This window comes from Lepisma saccharinum, chromosome 8 (genome assembly GCF_977018435.1).
Source record: "Lepisma saccharinum chromosome 8, izLepSacc3.1, whole genome shotgun sequence".
In the NCBI taxonomy this organism is placed as follows: Eukaryota; Metazoa; Arthropoda; class Insecta; order Zygentoma; family Lepismatidae; genus Lepisma; species Lepisma saccharinum.
In genome coordinates this window covers 19,359,835-19,382,326 of record NC_139236.1, presented here as the reverse complement: position 1 = coordinate 19,382,326, position 22,492 = coordinate 19,359,835, and positions in this window count along the sequence as shown.

The window sequence follows — 22,492 nt, the reverse complement described above, 5'->3', positions numbered from 1 at the left end:
CAGCTACATTAGCTTGTTTTATGTATGCTCCAATAACGTCTGGGGAAGTAGAAAGATCATTTTCTATTATGAAAAACATTGTCTCTGACAGACGACTATCAATGAATGTTGAGAACTTAAAAAAACACATTGTAGTTATGTGCAATCAAGACGGAGAAAATTGCAATGCTCTTCCCAATGTAGATTTTAACATGTTGCCAGAAATTATAGATGAAAGTAAGCGACTTCCAAATGTGCCTTTTTTCGGTTTATTTTGCCTTTTTTTTCATTTTTAGTGCCTATTTTAACGAAAATAAATGCCTGAACTTCCGGGCTCTAGTCATTATAGAAACAACAGGTTAGGCTTATGGCCTTAGGGAAAACCATATTGGTGGCCGCCATATTGAGTTCCACTCATTTTTTTTAAAATGGGAGAGGGTTGATGCCCGTTTCAGAGCAGAATCCTGCGTAATTTCCCACTTGTGTGCAAAAGTTATATATTATGTTAAAAGTTATACATTGTGCCTCTTATAGGCGCGGCAGGATGGGGGAGGAGAACTGGAGGGGGCCGGGCCCCCTGGCCCCTCCGGTTTCGGCGCCCGTGGTGATGTGATATATACTACAATATATAACTGTTTTCTCACACCTGGAAAATGATACGTGTTACAATCATGCAGTCATAACTTTTCCTGATTGAAGATAGGTTGAAGAAACCTTCACCACTTCATTTCTCGTGAAATTCTAACCTGACTGCCACGGGAGACCCTAGGTGGGTGATCTAAGGTCGGAATTTTTCCGGCTTTTTCCCCGCATAAAGCAACTCCAGGGTTCACCCAGCCTCAAACCAAATGGTACCCAGTGGGGAGTAAAGGCGGGCAGAGCGTGCCGCTGATCACATCACCTCCAAGATGTCCGACATCGGAAATTTGGCGGGCCCCACTCCCACATACCCTAAATGTATGTGCCTTCATGGCACAGTGCTATATGCACAGGGAGCTTTTCCTTTACCTGCATATATTGTATTCGTTTCTGCACCCCTGGGCAACTACGTTTTTTTTACATACGCGAACCCTCTACTATGTCAATGGCTGAGGGTAACGTCCACTTTTGTGTTGTCTGCAATAAAGGGAAGTTCACAAATAGATCGATCATACATAATAAGGAAACTTTGAGTTAATAGCAGCACACACACACACACACAACTCAGACACTTGCGTATTATGGTGCAGATGTTGCACAATACAATGTCCATTGATTGTGAAGGATTGAGTGTGGGACTTGAGCTAGGCACATGTCTACACATGCAGTACATTGTGGGAGGTAATTTGACATTACTTAATTATCTATTTCTAGATCGAGATTGCGGACAGAAGGCAAACGTCTAGTGTAGTGTGTATACAGGGTGATTCAGAATTGCTATTACACACTTCTAGGTGTTGTAGAGGGGACTTAGTAGATCAAGTTTTGATAAGGAACCCATGTCCGGAAACGTTCCGTTTTGGTACTACACAGATGACAAGATCTTGGTAAGAAAGAGCAGAGGCTAAATTGTGATGAGGGCTTTAAATACGTTGACAACTATACAGTAAAACTGAAAACCTTTTCACAATTAAGAAAGTCCACTTTTTAATTGCGGCTAGTTTACTTGCTTGGGATGGTTCACTCATACAGCTCCACTTAACTGACAAGGTTGAAGACATTTAACAAAAACATGAAGTGAATCATGTTCTTCTAGAAATCAAGTTTCACACACTAACAATAGTTTGTTTTTACTGTCTGGTACGTACTATCTGTCCAGAAAGAAAATGCTTGGTTGATGGTGGCGTTGCAAGCAAAACTTGAAATATGAAAAATTTTAAGGTCAAATGTGTGACTGAACACACCATTCCCACCTGACGTTTGTTGAAACTAAGATATTATCTTTTCTTGGATATTGTATTCCATAAGGATCTCCATGGGTGGCAGAAGGTAAAAAATTGTAACGGACTGGAAAAACATCTGAAAGAGAATAAGCGAGAAGAAATACTCTTCGCCAGTGGCGAAACAATTAAAAAACCTATGTGATAAGTGGTAGGTGAGTGGTGTCGTGGCGAAGTGGTTAGCAGAGCGCGCTACAACGCCAGGGGTTCTGGGTTCGAGTCCCGGCAAGGCATGGGTATTTGTGTTCGTCCAGTTGATGAGAAACAAAGAAAAATGTAAGAATTGAAAAGTGTAAAAGTGAGAAAAAGAGTGAATGGTGGGGGATACCTCCGTGTAGGGGGTATTTCCTTTTATTAAAAAAAAAAAAAAGTGGTTAGCAGAGCGCGCTACAACGCCAGGGGTTCTGGGTTCGAGTCCCGGCAAGGCATGGGTATTTGTGTTCGTCCAGTTGATAAGAAACAAAGAAAATGTAAGAATTGAAAAGTGTAAAAGTGAGACAAAGAGTGAATGGTGGGGGATACCTCCGTGTAGGGGGTATTTCCTTTAAAAAAAAAAAGTGATTAGTGTTACGGCTTCACGCTCTGAAGGATGCGTGTTCGAGCCCGGTTAGAGAAGGTTTTTTTTTTTATTTTAGTTGACAATGAGGCTCCATGTGCGTGTTCCAATCCGCATTTAGACAGTGAAACTTTTTTCTTATTGTGTAACCAAAGAAGTGCATACCACATGCATTTACAATCCATAATTTCAACTGCGAATTTCGAAAAGCACCTTAGACTTTTCCTTCTTAACAAATACTTTTTACATTTGCGGACCAAATATAGAGCTGTCAGATCATACCTACTTTTACTGTGACTATAAATTACATTTTAAATAAAAAAAATATTTCGAGTTTGTTGACACAAGTTTGCATTGTCACCTACAAATACCGTATGTTTAATTTAATCTGTATACTCGTATTATTCTGGAATCCGAGAATGCGGATGAGTCAGACGTTTATACTTTTGCACAGCATAGGCTATGGATACTACAAATGTAAATCGAGACGATACTGATTGGCCAAAATACAATGTGCTAAAGGTAGTCTTCAGAACATTATTTTGCTTTTCTTATATTTAAATAACTCATGGCTCAACAGCCTATCTCCCGGCTGCCAGTCTCCTTCCCACAATCCTATCTAGAGGTGTGGTTACGTGGGGTCAGCACGTCGAACCTCCAGCCATTGTAGAAGATTTACGAGACCGGGTTGCGCTACTCACTTTAGCTCCCAAATTTCCTCACGATGGTGGGTTGCCACCGGTCCTATAAATAGGCAGAGAATCCAGAGACTGAACCCAGGCGTACTCGAACTCATGCCGTCCCGCAGTCGGAGCCCAAAGCACAGCGCCAGACGCACGGCCACGGAGAAGGACTATTCTTATACTTAGCTACTGATTTTACAACATAATTATAATGTTAAGATCTTACTGTGTTCTATTTAATATAATATTGAGTTTATTTTTTACCAAACTTTGACTTTATGTCAAACATTTTCCCAGCTTATTCTTATTTTTACTCAAATAACACAATTTTTAAACGATTCTAGCAAGAGTTTTTATTATATTATCAACACACAAACTGTGTTCTTCAATATTTAATTGTTTACTTTTCAAGTTTTGGACACACAAAGTGTATTTTGTCCACCTTTAAATTATTATTTTACCAAACTAACACAATTTCATCTATTCAGGAAACATTTTTTCTAAAGTTGATAAAGTTTTCTAAATATATCAGGTAGGGCTCTACATATTTTGGAAATGATGCGATCAGCACCACTCTCCATCTGCTTTTTATTTCAGGTACCCAATATTATTGAGGCTTAGTGAATTCTAGAGCCTATTTATGCAGGAGAGAGGGCTTGAAAATTTCGATCTCAGATCTCCCACAACTACCTGTCAGAGTATTTTAAAGGATATTTTATATTTATTATGTGCCACTAGAATATCAAAGCTTGCTTAATTTTTATGTCTGTAACGCTGTTATTGTACTTTTAGCTAAGGCTTACTGGATAAAGTACAGGAAATGTTTAACATTTTGACTATTTGCCCTTATACGAGGCCAAACTTTTACTGTAACGAAAATTAGTATGTGTCTATGAGGACTGAAATCTCTCTACCGAGGGGTCCATATCTGGACGCTTACTAATATTGTTTTTTTCCCCTTAAATATAACAATTTAACAATATAATAACCATACGATGTTCACAGACGAGTGACTATATGGATCATAGGTCCACTTGCTAAATTTTTATTTCTCTGCTACAAGATTAATTTAGCCTTATATCCCTTTTCAGGGTACTTTTGAAGTATTACTGGCTGTTTGAGTGACTGAATAATTATTTTTGGTGCATCAATATTTGGGTTATTTCCCTTTGGTTTATTATACCAGGCTACAATCACTATCTGAGGACTAAAATCCTCTGATTGAAGCTAAAAGCTTAAGCTGTAACTAGGCATTTAGCATGTATATCAATAATTTATAGGACAACACGAACTTTACAGAGGATTGTAGGTGACGTAGGACCACACGCCAGAGCCTTATTAGTCTGCAAGAAGCATTTACAGCTAATATTACGAGGAAATAAGGTTGATTTTTTACTGTTTCCAAAAAGGCTATTTTTTGCACACCCAATATTTGCTTTTTCAAGTAACTACATGTAGCAGAAGCACACAGGCCAACACCAACTAGACTTCGATTTATATAAATGTATCTAGAACTATGATTGTCTATATTTCTGAGAATCCAACTATATTAGGATTATATTTTAAACTTATACAAAACCAGATTTTTCTATGTAAATATATTTTTATTTCATTAAATGTAGTTCTATAGTATAATTGGTTTCACATATATAAAAAGAACAAATATGAGATTTCGCTTTTTTTTTGCTTGTGAGGCTAATCGCGACGCTAAGGGTAAATGGCGAGGAAATGTAACGGAGGAGAAACAGTCCCAAAAGTTATGGGCTGCATATAAGTTAATACCACAGAGATATTACAGTAGGTGTAGGTTCTACCATCAGAACATTTTCTATTATAAAAATACTGCTTATGCTGTACTGTTAGCTAAAGATGCTGATATTTGAGAAACTTAAAAGCTTATTTGAGAAATTTGAAGATAAATAATAATCTGTTAGACTGTAAACAGATTTTATATCCATTCTGCACAAGATCCGATGACAAAATTTAAAAATTGTAACCACCCAGACAGGGACTCGAACCCTGGACAGTTCGGTTAAAAGCCTAACGCTATACCAACAATGGTATCTGGGCACAAGGTATTCTTTTCTTGAAAAGTTAAGTTATGTTAAGAAATATATTGAAACATTTGAGAACACTCTTGGTCTGGTTCGACAGAGAAGGAGACAACATTTCCAAATTTATACAGATTGGGTGTATTTTACCACTATAGAGGCCTTCACTATATGTAATCCGAAACGCTAAAGTTCAGCTAGCTTTCAAAATTGAGGTAAAGATTGTGTTTGGCGATATTAACAAGTTACACTTATATCCAGTTACGGACAAATAAAGCTAAATATCTCAGATTTACTGTACTAGCCAAGTTTTTAGTAACATTTTCCTTGACTATAGTACAAATACCAAAGAAATAGGTATATTTTATTTATAATTTGACAAAATGTACTAGTATTTAATTCACAAAGTTAGGTAAAAACAGCTTCATATTGTCCTTACTCTGATAATACTAGTTAACATGTTTGGTATTGTGGTAGTGTGGTTGGGATTGTCTTGTGTAGTAGTTGTCCTGTCTAGTGTGTTTATGTTTATCTTATGTAGTAGTTATGCTGTCTAATGTATTTCTGTTTGTCTTGTGTAGTATCGGTGATGTGTATGTATGTTTCTTGTGTTGTAGTTGTGCTGTCTAATTAGTATGTTTGTGTAGTATTTGTGCTGTCTAGTATGTTTGTTTTGTCTTGCGTAGTAGTTGTTCTGTCTAATTTGTTTGTGTTCGTCTTGTGTAATAGTTGTGGTGTGTAGTTTCTTTATGTTTATATTGTATAGTAGTTGTGGTGTGTTTGTGTTTATATTGTGTTATAGTTGTGATGTGTTTGTGTGTGTCTTGTGTAGTAGTTGTGCTGTCTAACGTGTTTGTGTTCGTCTTGTGTAGTAATTGTGCTGTCTAATGTGTTTGTGTTTGTCTTGTGTAGTAGTTCCTCCATTCATATTGTGGGTTAGGCGTAGAGCTGACAACTCTGCACTGTAAAAAAAAATGGCAAGAAACAGCAATATAAGGTCATGGATGTTCCCAAGGTAAAATATTCCGGAGGTAAAATAGTCCCCCGTTCGGATCTCCGGGTGGGGACTACTTTGAGAGGTCCCTGGACTAAGAATAAGATCTACATTAGGAATAAGGATATTAAATTAGGCACCTAGAATGTTCTGAGCCTTTACCGGTCTGGGGCATTTCAGTGTACAGTTAATGAGATAGTTAAGTATAAATTAGATGTACAGGGTGGCTCAATAAGTCACTTAACACCCCCAGTACAAGGCCACTGCAGCGCGCAACATGGAAATGGTGATAACCAATCGTTATCAGGCCAAGGGGGAACCACATTAACGCCACCCACACGGTCGGCGGCCATCTTGATGTCCGCCATCTTGAATTCAACTTCAGAATTTTAAATGGGAAGGGTGTCGTATGACATATCAAAATGGGCTAGAATTTCACGAGAAATGCAATGGTGAAGGTTTTTTCGACGTACCTTTAACCAGTAAAAGGTTATGACTGAATTCTTGTACCAATTTGCTCCTTTTCGAGGTTAGAAAAATGCCTTAAAATTTGTTTAGCGCTTCGGTAATGCATCGAGATCAAAGTGACGTCTATGGAGAGACGTTCGCATGCCATTGCACATTATTTTAATCGGATACATCCATGAAGAGCTGTGCATTATGAATGGTTGTCGCGAATAATTTACAGTGTAACGCTTCCATTGAATTAAAAGTCCTTCACAGTGACAAGGCTAATGTTTATGTTCATAAGGAAGTTTATAAACAGAATATGTGACCCTTGTCATCTGATAACTAACTTTGGACAACAACTGGTTCATAACGTTCCCATAAGTGTTCTGGTGTTCTTCGCTATTGAAAAACTCTGTAAAAAGTACCTTCTTCCATAAGCAAGGATGAAAAAAACTGTTTATTTTACAAATCCAAGTAGCCCTAAGCATTTAAGGTTCCGTTGATGGAAAATTGACTAACCAATCGTGTTCCACACAGCACGCCACACCATTAACTTACCAACACTAACCATTCAGCTTTGATCTGTCGAAAATGGGTTATCAGATAAAAATCATTGAATATTCTGTTTATGAACTTCCTTATGACCATAAACATTAGCCTTGTCACTGTGAAGGACTTTTAACCCTTCAAGCCGGGAGTTAAATACCCATCAGCCGCTGCGAGAGGCGGTAATTTTAAATCACCAAAACAGCAATTTTCGCATAATGTCACAAAATTGAATATATCTTAAAAACCATTTGCTCAATTACAATGAAATTTTCAGGACTTGTAAACGAAACTTCACACTACAAAAGAATGTATAAATAATGACATTTATACTATAATAACAAAAATAATAATAAAAATAAAAACTTACATGTTGCGCTTACAAAGTACTCCTTCTGCCTTCAAATTTACATATGAGTTCAAACTTGTCCCTTAATATCGTTTTAGGAAATACTGGGGTCTCAACAGATGCATCTTTACTCTTTATAGTTGGTTTTTGAACTATACCCATAAGCATTTAGCCATAAACTTTACCCGCTCGTGCGTTTTTTTTTTACGTAATGAAGTGATGGAATCGCACATAATTTCATGTAATTGGAAGGAAAACCAACAAATGCCAGCACATTGCAGTCTACTCTTGAGTTCAGTGGCGTACGCAAGGGGGGGTTACCGGGTTTAAACCCCCCCCCTTGAGCTCTTGAAATATTATGGAAAATGCTGTAGAAAAAATTAAAAATGGCTAATTTATCACAGTCAAAGATCTGCGACAGTAATAATAATAATAATAATAATAATAATAATAATTTGGATTATTATTCCCATGCAGCATGAAGAAAAACACAACATTCCAAACACAATCTAAGCGGCCGCAAAGTTCAATTTTGCAATTTTCTTTTGCAAAAAGTCGCGCAGTGACTCTTGCGAGAATTGTGAAAATTCCTTGCTTCGTCCTTATTGCAAACGTTCTTCCCGGTACTGATTTCACATCCCCTTGTGAACTCTCAAGTGATGTTGAGTCTACATCCACATCATTAAATAATGTCGAAGAAGTCTTTTGTGAATCACCTAGAAGGGATAAATGTGTTGGAATGTCTATAAACTTACTTTACAACGAAAACATAGACTCAGTGGAATTTAGCAACATGTATTCTCGCGCTTCATCATCACCCTGGGTGAGTTCCATAGGTAAAGGTAATGTAAATTCCCCCGTGTATATAGCACCGTGCCATGAAGTCACACATAGTGGTGTGGTGGGCCCCAAAGATTCTTGATCTCGAACTATTTTGCAGGTGATGTGATCAGCACCATGCTCCGGCAGCCTTCATCCCCCAAGGTTGCTCTCAGATACCCATAGGCTGGGTGCGGAGACAAGGCTGGATAAATTCCAACCAATTCCGGGAATCGAACCCGGATATCCCACGAAGTTGTCAGACTAGACCAGCGCGGCTCCTTGAATGAGTTTCATATTTCGATTATTTCAATAAATTTAATATATTTGCTTGTTTTTATGGATTTTCTTCACACTTAAAATGTCTCACTTATCATATACAAATAACCGTTGACTAGACAATTATTTTGAAACAAAAGAATTGTAATTTTGTTCTATTTCTTTCATAAATAGCAGCTGCATTAGTAGTAATTAAACTAATTAATTAATTATAAGAATTATTAATTAATGTATTATTATTAATAATTAATTAAAGTATAATAAAACAATGGTAATGTGAATTTGTAGAAAGTTTTCGAGATAACACCCCCCTTGATGAAATCCTGCGTACGCTACTGCTTGAGTTACATGCGTTTTCGTTCATGTGGGAAAACAACAGATGGCAGAATATGCATCATTTTGTCACTACTACACGGGACGCATACGTGTACGTCGAACCGCCTCCAGAAGCACTATGAAGGTCCGTACACGTGTACGTCGAACCGGCTTGAAGAGTTAATTCAATGGAAGCGTCACACTGTAAATTGTTCGCGACAACCATTCATAATGCACAGCTCTTCATGGATGTATCCGATTAAAATAATGTGCAATGGCATGCGAACGTCTCTCCATAGACGTCACTTTGATCTCGATGCATTACCGAAGCGCTAAACAAATTTTAAGGCATTTTTCTAACACCTCGAAAAGGAGCAAATTGGTACAAGAATTCAGTCATAACTTTTTACTGGTTAAAGATACGTCGAAAAAACCTTCACCATTGCATTTCTCGTGAAATTCTAGCCCATTTTGATATGTCGCACGACACCCTTCCCATTTAAAATTCTGAAGTTGAATTCAAGATGGCGGACATCAAGATGACCGCGTGGGTGGAGTCAATGTGGTTCCCCCTTGGCCAGATAACGATTGGTCATCGCCAATTTCAAATTCCATGCCGCAGTGGCCTTGTACTGAGGGTGTTAAGTGACTTATTGAGCCACCCTGTAGTAGCTGTCCAGGATGTTAGGTGGCCAGGAGAAGGGTATTGTAAAACTAAAAATTATACTTTTTTCTATGGTGGTACTGAAAATCATAATTTTGGAACAGGCTTTTTAATAAATAATAGAATTATCTCGGCTCTTAAAAGGGTAGAATGTATTAATGATAGGATATCATATGCAGTTTTACAGGGTAGGTGGTGTAAAATTATTTTAATAAACATACATGCACCAACGGAAGATAAAGATGATAATACTAAAGATGATTTTTATACAGTGTTAGAACAGGTCATTGATAAATTTTCTCAATATGATATGACAATTCTGTTAGGTGACTGTAATGCACAGATTGGCAAAGAAGAGACATTTAAACCCACGATTGGTAAAGAAAGTCTTCATGAATTAAGTAATGATAATGGTATAAGATTGATTACTTTTGCAACCTCAAAGAATTTAATTGTGAAAAGTACCACTTTTAAACATAAAGATATCCATAAATATACCTGGTCTTCTCCAGATGGTAAAACTCATAATCAGATAGATCATATTCTCATTGATAAGAGAAGGCATACTAGTATAATTGACGTTCGTACAAATAGAGGTGCTGACTGTGCCAGTGACCATTATTTAGTAATTGCTAAATTAAGAGAAAGACTGTCAGTGATAAATCATAAGCAACAAAATTTAAGAAGTTATAAAATTTGATACAGGAAAGTTTACTGATGAAAGAATTAAGAAAGATTACCAAATTAAACTGTCAAATAGATTTGATGTTTTACAGGATTTAAATGATGATGAAAATATAAATGAAACAGACGTAAATAAAAATTGGGAGCACATACGTAATGCAATAGAATCAGCAGCTAAAGAAAGTATAGGATACCATAAACCGAGAAAAAGAAAGACATGGTTTGATAATGAATGTCATAATCTACTAGAAATAAGAAACCAGGCTAGACTTAGGTCGTTAAATAACTCCGATGATACAAATCTAAACAATTATAATAGAATAAAGCGAGAAGTTAACCGCACGTCTAGAAGTAAAAAAAGAGATTACTTGAAAAGCAAAATTAACGAAATTGAAACAAACAGCAAAAATAAAAATATCAGAGATTTATATAAAGGTGTAAATGAGTTTAGAAAGGGGTAGCAACCTAAAGTAAACTTGATAAAAGATAAAGACGGTGATTTTCTAGCTGACCCAAGCGATATTCTAAATAGATGGAAGAACTACTTTAATGATCTTTTAAATGTCCATGTAGGAGATAAATCAGAAGTAAATGAAGTCCACACAGCAGAACCTTTAGTTCCAGAATCTAACTTGACTGAAGTTAAAGATGCTATTAAAAGACTAAAGAATAACAAAGCACCTGGCATTGATTTAATACCAGCTGAATTAATTAAATATGGTGGAAATTCATTAATATGTCAAATACATCAATTAATTTGTTTAATATGGAATAAAGAAGAAATCCCTCAACAGTGGAAAGAATCCATAATTGTTCCTGTGTTTTAAAAATAATTACCGTGGAATTTCTCTGCTCTCAAAAACATATAAAATATTATCTAACATTCTTTTAACAAGACTAACCCCATATGCTAATGAAATTATAGGTGATTATCAATGTGGATTTAAACGTAACAGATCAACTACAGATCAAATTTTTCACATTAGACAGACACTTGAAAAAAAGTGGGAATATAATCAAAATGTCCATCAGCTATTCATTGATTTCAAAAAAGCATATGTTTCGGTCAAAAGAGATCAATTATACAATATATTAGTAGAGTTTGGAATACCTAAGAAGCTTGTTAGTATGATAAAAGTATGCACCAGTGAAACAGAAAGTAAAATTCGTGTGGGTATTAATGTGTGTGATAAATTTACAATTCATGATGGGTTAAAACAAGGAGATGCATTATCTCCATTGCTCTTTAATTTTGCCTTAGAATATGCTGTTAGGAAGGTAAAAGAAACTAAAGAAGGACTAAAATTAAATGGTGTGACTCAGTTGTTAGCATATGCAGATGTTGTAGACTTACTGGGGGATGATGTGAATACAATTAAGAATAATGCTAAAATATTTTTCAAAACTGCTAAAGAGATAGGTTTGGAAGTTAACAAACAGAAAACTAAATATATGCTTACAGGCCGAAACCAAGTGTTAGGTAATAATCAAAATCTAATTATTGATAACAACTCGTTTGAACCAGTTTCCAAATTCAAATACTTAGGAGTAATATTAACAAATGAAAATTATATTAAAGAGGAAATAAAAAGTAGGCTTAATTCAGGAAATGCATGTTACTTCTCTCTTCATAAACTTTTGTCTTCTCGTTTAATATCTAAAAAACTAAAAGTTAAAATATACAAAACAGTAATTTTGCCTGTAGTATTATATAGATATGAAACTTGGTCCCTTACATTGAAAGAGGAACATAAATTGAGAGTATTTGAAAATAAGATCCTTAGGAAAATATTTGGACCTAAAAGGGATGAGGAGACAGGTGAGTGGAGAAGATTACATAATTTAGAACTACATAATTTGTATTCATGTCCAGATATTATTAGAATGATTAAATCAAGAAGACTTAGGTGGGCAGTCCATGTGGCACGAATGGGAGAGGAAAGAGGAGTTTACAGGATTCTTGTTGGGAAACCTGATGGTAAGAGACCTGTAGGAAGGCCAAGACGAAGATGGAGGGACAACGTTGAGATGGACCTAAGGGAAATCTGTAGGGATGGAAAAGAGTATATAGAACTTGCTCAAGATGGGGAAAGATGGAAGGCCTGTGTTGCTGCAGCCATGAACCTTCGGGTTTAAGAAGGCTAGAGAGTTAGTTAGTTAGTTATGTTCTCTACAATTGCAACTTAAAATATTAATTTAAATATTTTTATAGTCTTTGTAGGTAGGTAGGTAAAAACAGTATTTTTAAAAAAATATTGTTACTGCCTTCAAATTTTATGTTTTTATGTTATTTAGCCACTAACAACCGGTTTACACTGTTTGGCATCCTTTAAATAGCAAAAGAAGGAATTATTTGTTTAGTATTTTTACTACTTTATATTTATTTAAGTAAACAAAGCTAATTATTTTTAGTTTAACTTCATTTTTAACAAATTTTTACTAATTTATATATCAAAGTTATGTTTTTTAGATGTTTGAAGGTGTATAAAGTTAATATTTGTACCTATTAGTGCAACTAACAATTATATTTTACACACAAAAGGTAATATTTACAGTTAAATTACTTGAATCAGAGACTAATATTGCTACGCCCTTTGGGGGTACGTACTTAAAATGTTATTTACCACGGCTACAGATATATCTTAATCTCAGGGGGATAGGTTCTTTGTTTGAGAATTCCAAATAAGAAAGCGTTTTATAGCCAAGAGGATATAGTTAAAAAGCGGATCTATATTCTGAGAACTATACAAAATACAGATAAAATATATGGCGACATTGAAATATATATATATATATATGTATATAATCGAAAATTTACGTCGGTTACATTCTTCTTGAAAGGAAATCTTCTTCTTTTTTCTTTTTGTAATTATGGAAAAGGCTTCTTGTTCTTTTCTTCTTTTGATTATAGAATAGGCATCTTCTTCTTTGATTATGGACAAGGCTTCTTCTTCTTTTCTTCTTTGATTATGGAAAAGGCTTCTTCTTCTTTTCTTCTTTGATTATGGAAAAGGCTTCTTCTTCTTTTCTTCTTTGATTATAGAATAGGCTTCTTCTTCTTTTATTATTTCTTCTATATACAAGAAATCTAGTTGCGTCGTCTCGCTTCCTTTTCTTTATGTCTTATATATGTTTTCTTTCCTTTCCCCGTTTTTTTTGGCAAACGATACATGCTATACTTATAGAAAGAGTAGGGTCGACTAAACTGACAATAGCGCCACCTCCTATGTAACGACCAAAGGGGAATAACCAGGATCGCTAATTAACAAGCGCTGCCAATGGCCCAGTGCGACTAAAAAGGAGCGCAACCGTAAAGTGCTTCGGGGCGTCTAATTGACCACAGCGCCACCGGGGAACGGACAAATACAAAAACTGACGATGTTCTCCTCGTCAGAGAATCAAAAAAAGATTGAGTTACATTTCTGAATTCATTTGTTCACTTAATAACTTTCATAAACTTTTCATATGCGGCCATATCCTTAATTCTTTTAATTTACTATATACATCATTCTATTTACTTCTTTTATAGTATTTGAACTCATCCTTTATATATTTCTCAATTTACTATAATATATATAATCCCTCTTCTCCGCTCTAAGTTTTTTATGACTTCCTTCGCTCATCTTTATATAGCGTGCTGCCATCTCTTGTCGATTCCGAGAAACCATTCCTCCTTGCAATTTTCATTGTGTCGTCGGAAGTGGCACGTGACAATATTTTATAGTATTTGAATTATTTAGCCCTAGTCAGTACTTTAATGCATCAGAAAATTTCTTAATTTTCTATTATGCATGCTATTTTGTGCTATTCTTAAAATGTATTTCTAAGGCAAATTGGTTTAATTTTCTGCTTATAATGCAAAGTTTACACAGTTTTCGCACAATGCAATGTACATTTGTTATATTCACTACTTACAAACCAAAAACCTATGCTTATTTAATGTATAACTAACTAACTATCGCTCTAGAAAGAGAAATCAATAGTCACACCCATAGCACAGTTAAAAGAACTACATAGCTGAAACCTTAGAGAAACATACATCTGCAAACACAATATATATATATATATATAGAGATCCTTCCAAGGCATAGAATAGAGTAAAAACATGGCTTGCTTATGGACAAACTCAACAACATAGGAATAAGATAGACAAGCAATCCTATTTTCAGTACAAAATTCCAATTACTCAAATAAACTACATCGTACGTAGTACATACAACCTTAGTGACAATGAAGTTCGACCAGTCACAAATATAGGAGTGCGTTGTGAAAGAAGGAGAACACATGCATATGCTGAACATATTTTATTCAGCAGGCTACATGGAACAAAGGAAAACATAAATTTCCGCTGCAACGCAGCAATGTATGGTGTCCACACAAAATAAAACATTTTCGTCCATCTACACGTGACATTGAAGTTCGACCACTGTTAGAGGGGATCCTGTTTACCATGGTGTGACGCCGCCCCGTCGGCGAATAACTGTGGCAATGCGCCGGGGCATGCTGCGGACGAGTCGTTCAAGGTATTCCACATCGATGCGGTGCCATTCCTCCTGCAGGCAGGCGATAAGAGCAGCCACTGTCGTGGGTCCCCTCTGTTGCACACGTCGCTTAAGAACACGCCACACATTCTCAATGGGCGAGAGGTCGGGACTCGATGGTGGCCATGGCAGAGTTCGCACGTGATGGCGAGTCAACCATTCTCTTGTCAGCCGCGCTGTATGAGGCCTGGCATTGCCGTGTTGAAAGATGAGACGCCGCCTGTGGAACAGGTGCCTTCGCACCGTGGGAAGATGCCGCTCCAGTATGCGTGTATAGGCGTGTGCATTCACGATGCCCTCACGGACGTGTAGTGGGTCAACCCCAGATGCCGTCATGCATCCCCATACCATCACTGACGCAGGTTTCTGTACCCGACGTGCATAGCATTTTGCTTCATTCTGTTCCTCCTTCCGACAAATGACTGTTTTTCGTATTTTCCCGTACACAACATTGAAAATGGATTCGTCCGTCCACAAAACCCTGTTCCACTGCCGAAATGTCCATCCCCGGTACATTCGTGCCCACCGTAGTCGATTGCCTTTGTTCAACATGGAAAGGAAGGGTTTACGTTTCGCCTTGTACACTCGGTAACCGCATCGCTGTAGGTAACGGCGAATGGTTCTGGTTGACACTTCAATGTGAAAGCGTTCTCGAGTCCACAGTCGTAATTCGGCCACAGAAACATGATTGTTGGTCTGGATATAGCGCCTAAATATCCGTAGGTCACGCACGCTCAGCAGGCGTTTTCGACCGGGAGCCTTACCTGGCTCTGTAGTACCCGTATTTTGGTGGTGTTTGATGATGCAGTGGACGGTTGACTTGGGTAAGTTCAGTTGGCGCCCTATTTCCCGTTCACTGAGTCCATCCCGTTGCAACTCCACCACTCTTCTCCTCACGGTGTTGTCAATAGGTTTGCCCCTGGCCATGGTGATGATGCACTGCGGTTCCTCGGTGCACAGCACGCGCTTATATACGGCGGACTCCCTTATCGTGTCCGTGACGTCATGCTTCCGTCGAATGCGCCACTATCTGGAATTTGCCGTATGGGTCTGGTGCCTGGTCGAAGTTCAATGTCACGCATATAGTTCCTCGTTTTCATTCTTTACGTGACCTTGGGTGCAACATGCTGGGATCACGATTCTTGCCTGCTCACACGCCTCCTCTTACACACATGCGTCACTTCTGCGGGTCACCCATTCCACCGCCTATGCCTCTGTGCATTTAATCACGTATTCCTTTCTGGTCGAACTTCATTCTCACCAAGGTTGTAAGAAGAGCAAATTAGCATCATCAGCAGTAAACTCCTGCATAAATAGGCTCTAGAATTTACTAAGCCTCAATAATATTGGGTACCTAAAATAAAAAGCAGATGGAGAGTGGTGCTGATCGCATCATCTCCAAAATATGTAGAGCCCTACCTGATATATTTAGAAAACTTTACCTAGTATAACAGTAACAAAATACTCAGCAAACTCTAAAATAAACAAAGTTTCTTACGTAGCAGGCATAACCTGACCTACCTGAACAGCTTGAATTGTGTTATTTGAGTAAAAATAGGTATAAACTTGTAAAATAATAAGTTAAAAATTTGTAAATGTATATATGATAAAAAAAAATTAATACAAACCCTGCAAAAAAATCAGTAAAAAAGCTGAAAACATCTCTTTGTGCATCCAAAATATAATAAAAAATCCTTCCTGACTGGATTAAATTGTGTTATTTGAGTAATAATAAGCCTAAACTTGTAAAATAAACAGACAAAACTCGACCAAACATACTTTGTGTGTCGAAAATGTAACTAAAACTCTTTCCTGAAGAGATTGAATTGTGTTATTTGAGTAAAAATAAGCCTAAACTTGTAAAATAGAAGGGTAGAACTTGACAAAACATACTTTTGCATTCAAAATATAATTGAAAACTCTTTCTTGAATAGACTAAGACGTCTTACTTACTTTGGAAAAATAAGCATAAAATTGAAAAATAAAAGTGTAAAACTTGACGAAACTCACTTCGTGTGTACAAAATTTAATTCAAAACACATTTAAATCGTGTTATTTGAGTAAACTTGAAGAATAATCCTGTAAACTTGGAAAAAAATATCTGCGTGTGAATGTGTGTGTGTGTGTGCGTGTGTGTGTGTGTGTGTCCAAAATGTAATAAAAAACACGTTCAAATCGTGTTATTTGAGTAAATATTAGAATAAACTTGTGAAATAAACAGATAAGAGTTGAGAACACTCACTTTGTGTGTCGAAAAAATAACTAAAAGTCTTTCCTGAATAGTATAAATAGTGTTATTTTGGTAAAAATAGGTATAAAGTTGTAAAATAATAAGTTAAAAAGTTGTAAAAATATCTTTGTGAGTCCAAAAACTGTTGCCTGAATAGTATAAATAGTGTTATTTTGGTAAAATAAAAATTTAAAGGTGGACAAAATACACTTTGTGTGTCCAAAACTCGAAAAGTAAACAGTTTAAAGTTGAAAAAATGTTTTTGTGAGTCCAATATTTAATAAAAAATGTTGCCTGAATAGTATAAATAGTGTTATTTTTGTAAAAAAATTAACATGAAGTTGTAAAATAATGAGTTAAAAGTTGAAAAAATGTCTTTGTGAGTCCGAAATTTAATAAAAAATGTTGCCTGAATAGTATAAATAGTGTTATTTTGGTAAAAATAGCATAAACTTGTAAAATAATAAATTGAAAGTTGAAATTCTTTGTAAGTCTAAAATATAAGAAAAAATGTTTCCTGAATAGATGAAATTGTGTTAGTTTGGTAAAATAATAATTTAAAGGTGGACAAAATACATTTTGTGTGTCCAAAACGTGAAAAGTAAACAATTAAAAATTGAAGATCATAGTTTGTGTGTGGATAATATAATAAAAACTCTTGCTAGAATCGTTTAAATTGTGTTATTTGAGTAAAAATAAGAATAAGCTGGGAAAATGTTTGACATAAAGTCAAAGTTTGGTAAAAAATAAACTCAATATTATATTAAATAGCACACAGTAACATAAATTTACTTCCTAAATCAATAATCAAAGGGTCCTAGGTTCGATACCTCGTGATAAAAGCAAATAGTGAAAACTGTAGGCCAAGTTCTCCCTTCTTCCTAGTACAGATATAAAACCCTTACGCTTCGTTCTCCTTGTTTAGGGTAAAATTCTCACTCCAATCTAATTGGGTATCCCAAAATCCTTTTTTCTTGTGTTCTCGGTAACCTTGACCTACTTAGACAGAAACTGTTCTTACATGCAAGCGCTCTAGCCTAAAACCCGCGCTAAAGCGTCCTATGCCTTGGAGGCAACCCTGAGCGGAATATCAATTGGCGGTGGAAACCGGTTCTACAAGCGACGCATAGCTTCAGAGATTTGACCTAGATCGCGCATTCCCAGACATCCTTTGTTGTCTGGTTCAATCCCTCCCCTGCCCTACGGCGTTGCATACCTTTCCCCTGTTCTTGCGTTCTGATTAACCTTCTTGGGAAAACCGGTTCTGATTGGTCAATCGGGTTCTTTCTTTGTTCTGGCGTTCTGACGTCATTTGACCTAGATCGCACATCCCCCAAATTCCTTTCTCGTCTACCCTCAGCGCGGAGTTCACTATCTCCTGTCTAGCGTGTCGTACCATCGTCTTTCATAACATAATCACATTATTACATACATAGTACACTATAGGCCTAACCATTTATTTCCCTTGCATATCGCGGGTTCGACTACCGGGACCGTCTTCTTTCGTACCATTAACACCCTTCATAGCGATTCATAAACCATAAAAACTTATTTTCAATATTATAAACATTAATATTATCGATTCATACATTACATACTTTGCAGTAATGAATATAAAATCATATGCATAGCGTTTAGTACCTCTAATTACCTTCTATATACATGTTTTTCATAAAATAAATAATTATATATTCATAAAAGTTATAAACATGCAAATACATATATGTAAATTATTCTTATGATATGCAAATGTATTCTAAATTATGCAAATGAATTCTAAATACGTGCAAATAAATTGTGAATATTAAATAGCAACATCTGTTATCGTAGATATAAGCTACGAAGACAATACTGACTTTGGTAACTTTTCATATAAAACAAAATAGTTTTATGATGCGAGAGTCATGCATAGGTGAGCCAATTTATTATAATTATTTCGTTTAACACACTAGTGGTAGCTGCAAATCTGTGTAGTATAGTGGCATGCATTCAAGATCATTTTAAATAAATATTGGGGGAGGGGGCCTAAGATTGGCATAAAGTTAAGGTATAATACAGTTCTCATTGCACCTTGCCATTTTGAAAGCATATAAAGGGGATGTAGACACACAGATTTATGATCTAGGCCATTTCATGGAGGTGATGTGATCAGTATCACCCTCCATCCACTTTTACCTCCTCAGGTATGTAGTTATTAGACGCTAGGTGAACCCCAGAGCATGCCACTTTTAAAATACAGTGAAACCTCGTTAATCCGGACCCTGATAAGCCAGACTTCACTTAATCCGGACAGGCAAAAGGCAAAAAAAAGCAGAATGCAAGGTTTTAAATGTGGCTAGAAGTCAACAAGAGAAAGGCAGTCAGTCAACCACTGATGAAATTGTGTTCCGGTTGACTTTATACTGTACTGTATAGTGTATTGAGGCCTATGCCCTTTAAATACACTATAATAAACGTGTTTTGTTGCTATAAACTGAGTTTTAATGCACTTTCTACTGTTCTTTCAGGTTATTTAAGTTAATCCGGACTTTCGTTAAACCGGTCAACTTATCCCCCCATTAGTCCGGATTAACGACGTTTTACTGTATACATAAATCTCGCTTCTTTAATTTTCCACAACGTTCGCATAACAAAATTGTCTGCACGTAAGCACTTAATCGTGCTGTTCACAGGGTCCCGAGTTCGCATTCCGGCCTGGGCATGGTTATAAACTAAATCCATCAATCAATCAATCATGCTGTTTGCAACACTGAGATCTTAGCCCTGGTACCCACATTTAAGGGAATATTTTCGTTCCACATAAAGTGTCTTCTTAGTGGATGGTTCAAGTTCTTATGTTACAGCTTAATTCTGTTGAGTCAATACAGTGGAAAAATGGAAAAAATAAAAGTTAATGAAAGGCTTTATCAACTGTAATGTTGTAGGCGAGCAGCGCAGTCTATGCTACTTGAATCGACGTGCATGTTTTCTTCTTACCTTACAAAAATACTCTAGCAATAAATAATTAAGGTAAAGCATACATTGTTTACAAACGTTAATAGTTTATTTTCCCTTGACATGTACAGTAGCACCTGCGATTGAACGAGGCGGCCTTCGTATTCATTGATGTTCTCTTCTTGCAGGATCTTTCTCTCATGACTCTGAAAGAAAAACTTTAAATTATTTTTAACGCATGTTTTACTGAAAAATGTAAGCTCAATGAAATACACTCAAATCGCATATTTAAGCTTCTAATTTCAAGATATCTATGATCTTGTCTTTGTAATTTCTAGCCAAATTACATCACGCTGAGTGTTCCTTATATAGAATCGTATACTACGTGATGGTTACGAATTTTCAAAACCTAAAATTTGTTGACAAATACTACAAGATGGAATTTAATTTTGTTGATTCAAATCATGCAAAATATAGTTGTAAACTAAGAACTAATGTTACTCTAAAATATCACTAACGTACATGTTTTCGAATTCTTAATCAACATTCAATGGGACTACTTTTGTTTCTACGTGCAAACTGTTTAACTTCTCAAGCGGTACATATTTTACACGTGTTACATTACATTACATTGTACCACACAAAGTACGTACTACAAAACTTACCTGTGAATGCTGCACTCCTTGTTTCTGGATAGCTGCTTAATTTGGCGCAGATCTCTGCCCTGATCCTTTTCTTTCTTTCTTTTTTTTCTTTTTTTTTCTTCTTTCTTTTCATGCTCCCGCGGAACTGGAGTTCTACTCTCTGATGGGTTTCGATGTTCCCTCCCTGGCTCGTTGAGCCTCCCTTCACAAGACGTAAGTGCCTCCTGGGCCCTTTAATGCCCAATTTAGCTCTTTAGTCCCCTGGGTCCTTTCAGGGTTCCCCTAGGCCCCTTCGAGGGCCCCTGAGACCCCTTTGAACCCCCAATCTCCCCTAGGGGGAAAACCAGCATGCAGAGAAGATCCTGGACAATGGGGCAGCCCAGGTCGGAGGGGACGTGGGGTACCTCCATGCCTTCCGCCCTCCTTCCCTCCTAAACCCCCCCTCCACGTGGGAATGAGTCCCCCCGAGTTCCCGGGTGACGTGCAAGAGAGGCGCCCGGTACCCAATACGCCGTAGTGAACGCCGAAAGGGACAAGAGAGGCCCACTCACACTGACATACACACACACAAATACGCACACACACACTCGCACGCACACACACCAAAAAAGAAAATATAAACTATGAGCTACCATGAAGTAAGAGGGGACTTGGAGGGTACTATGGGCTTTTCCACTGAACAGCAGCCGAGAACAACAATTACTTTATACCATACAGGGTCTCCAGCCGCCTCTAGGCAGCCGGAGACCCCCTTACTTACTAATGGGATGTCCAGCCGCCTCTAGGCAGCCGGAGACCACTCTTACATACTATGGGGTCCCCAGCCACCTCTAGGCAGCCGGAGACCCCCTTACTTACTAAAGTAAGCATAAGAACCCATATTCTATCTCAGAAATAGCGGTAGCACACAAACTCTCTGGTGTGTGGAGATAGTTTTAGTGTAACAGCATGTTTAGACCCAGCCTCTTCGCCATTCCCACTTGTCTCTCGATGCCAGTGCTATTCCTAACCAATATTAGATGCTGGAAACTATCAACACTGGAGGCCATGGATGCCTGCAGGAGGCACACTTTGGACTGATATAATTATCTCGAAAGTGAAAAGCCCTGATTTGAACAGATGAAGGGTATGGACGTTCAAGTCATTTTTCAATCATCCGTCCATTAATATCATCTGCGTTCACATTAGGGTTGTAATATAATTTGCAAAGCATATAGGATATTAAAGCCTGTGCTTATCACACAATGCTGATATATAGGGGTCCTGGGTTTGAATCGTGGCCTGAGCATGGGTGTTCTTTTTTAGTATTTATTCATCAATTTCATCACATCATCACTCATCGTGATCTTCACGATTAGTCAAGACTTACAGAAGAGGAAGTAACAATAAACCAAATGAATCAATCAGCCTGTCAGTTTATGCTTGCGATTTTGTTTCCAGTGAAATGCAGAGATTTCATGGTCAGTGTTGCATACAATTTGTTATACCAAATCCTGATTAGCCTTTATGCATTTCATGACCTTCGAACTGAGATAAATTCCCGGGTTCGATATCAGATGGAGGCACATAGTGGTTCGGATTCCACTTTAAATTGTAGGTCCAGTCCCGATTAGTCTTACAGTGCATAAAGTGGACTTAAAAAATCAAACTGACATTAGAACTACACCATACCCGTTTTATCAAGTATACGCTAAGGCTCAATGCCCTAACATTGTAATTTTACTCCCAACGCCGACTTCCGTAGCGGAGTGGTTATCACAGTGGGCTACGATGCCAGGGATCAGGAGTCCCGCATTAGAATCCCGACCTGGGTGTTCTCTGTGAGTGTCGCTTCATCAATCTCATCACTCATCAT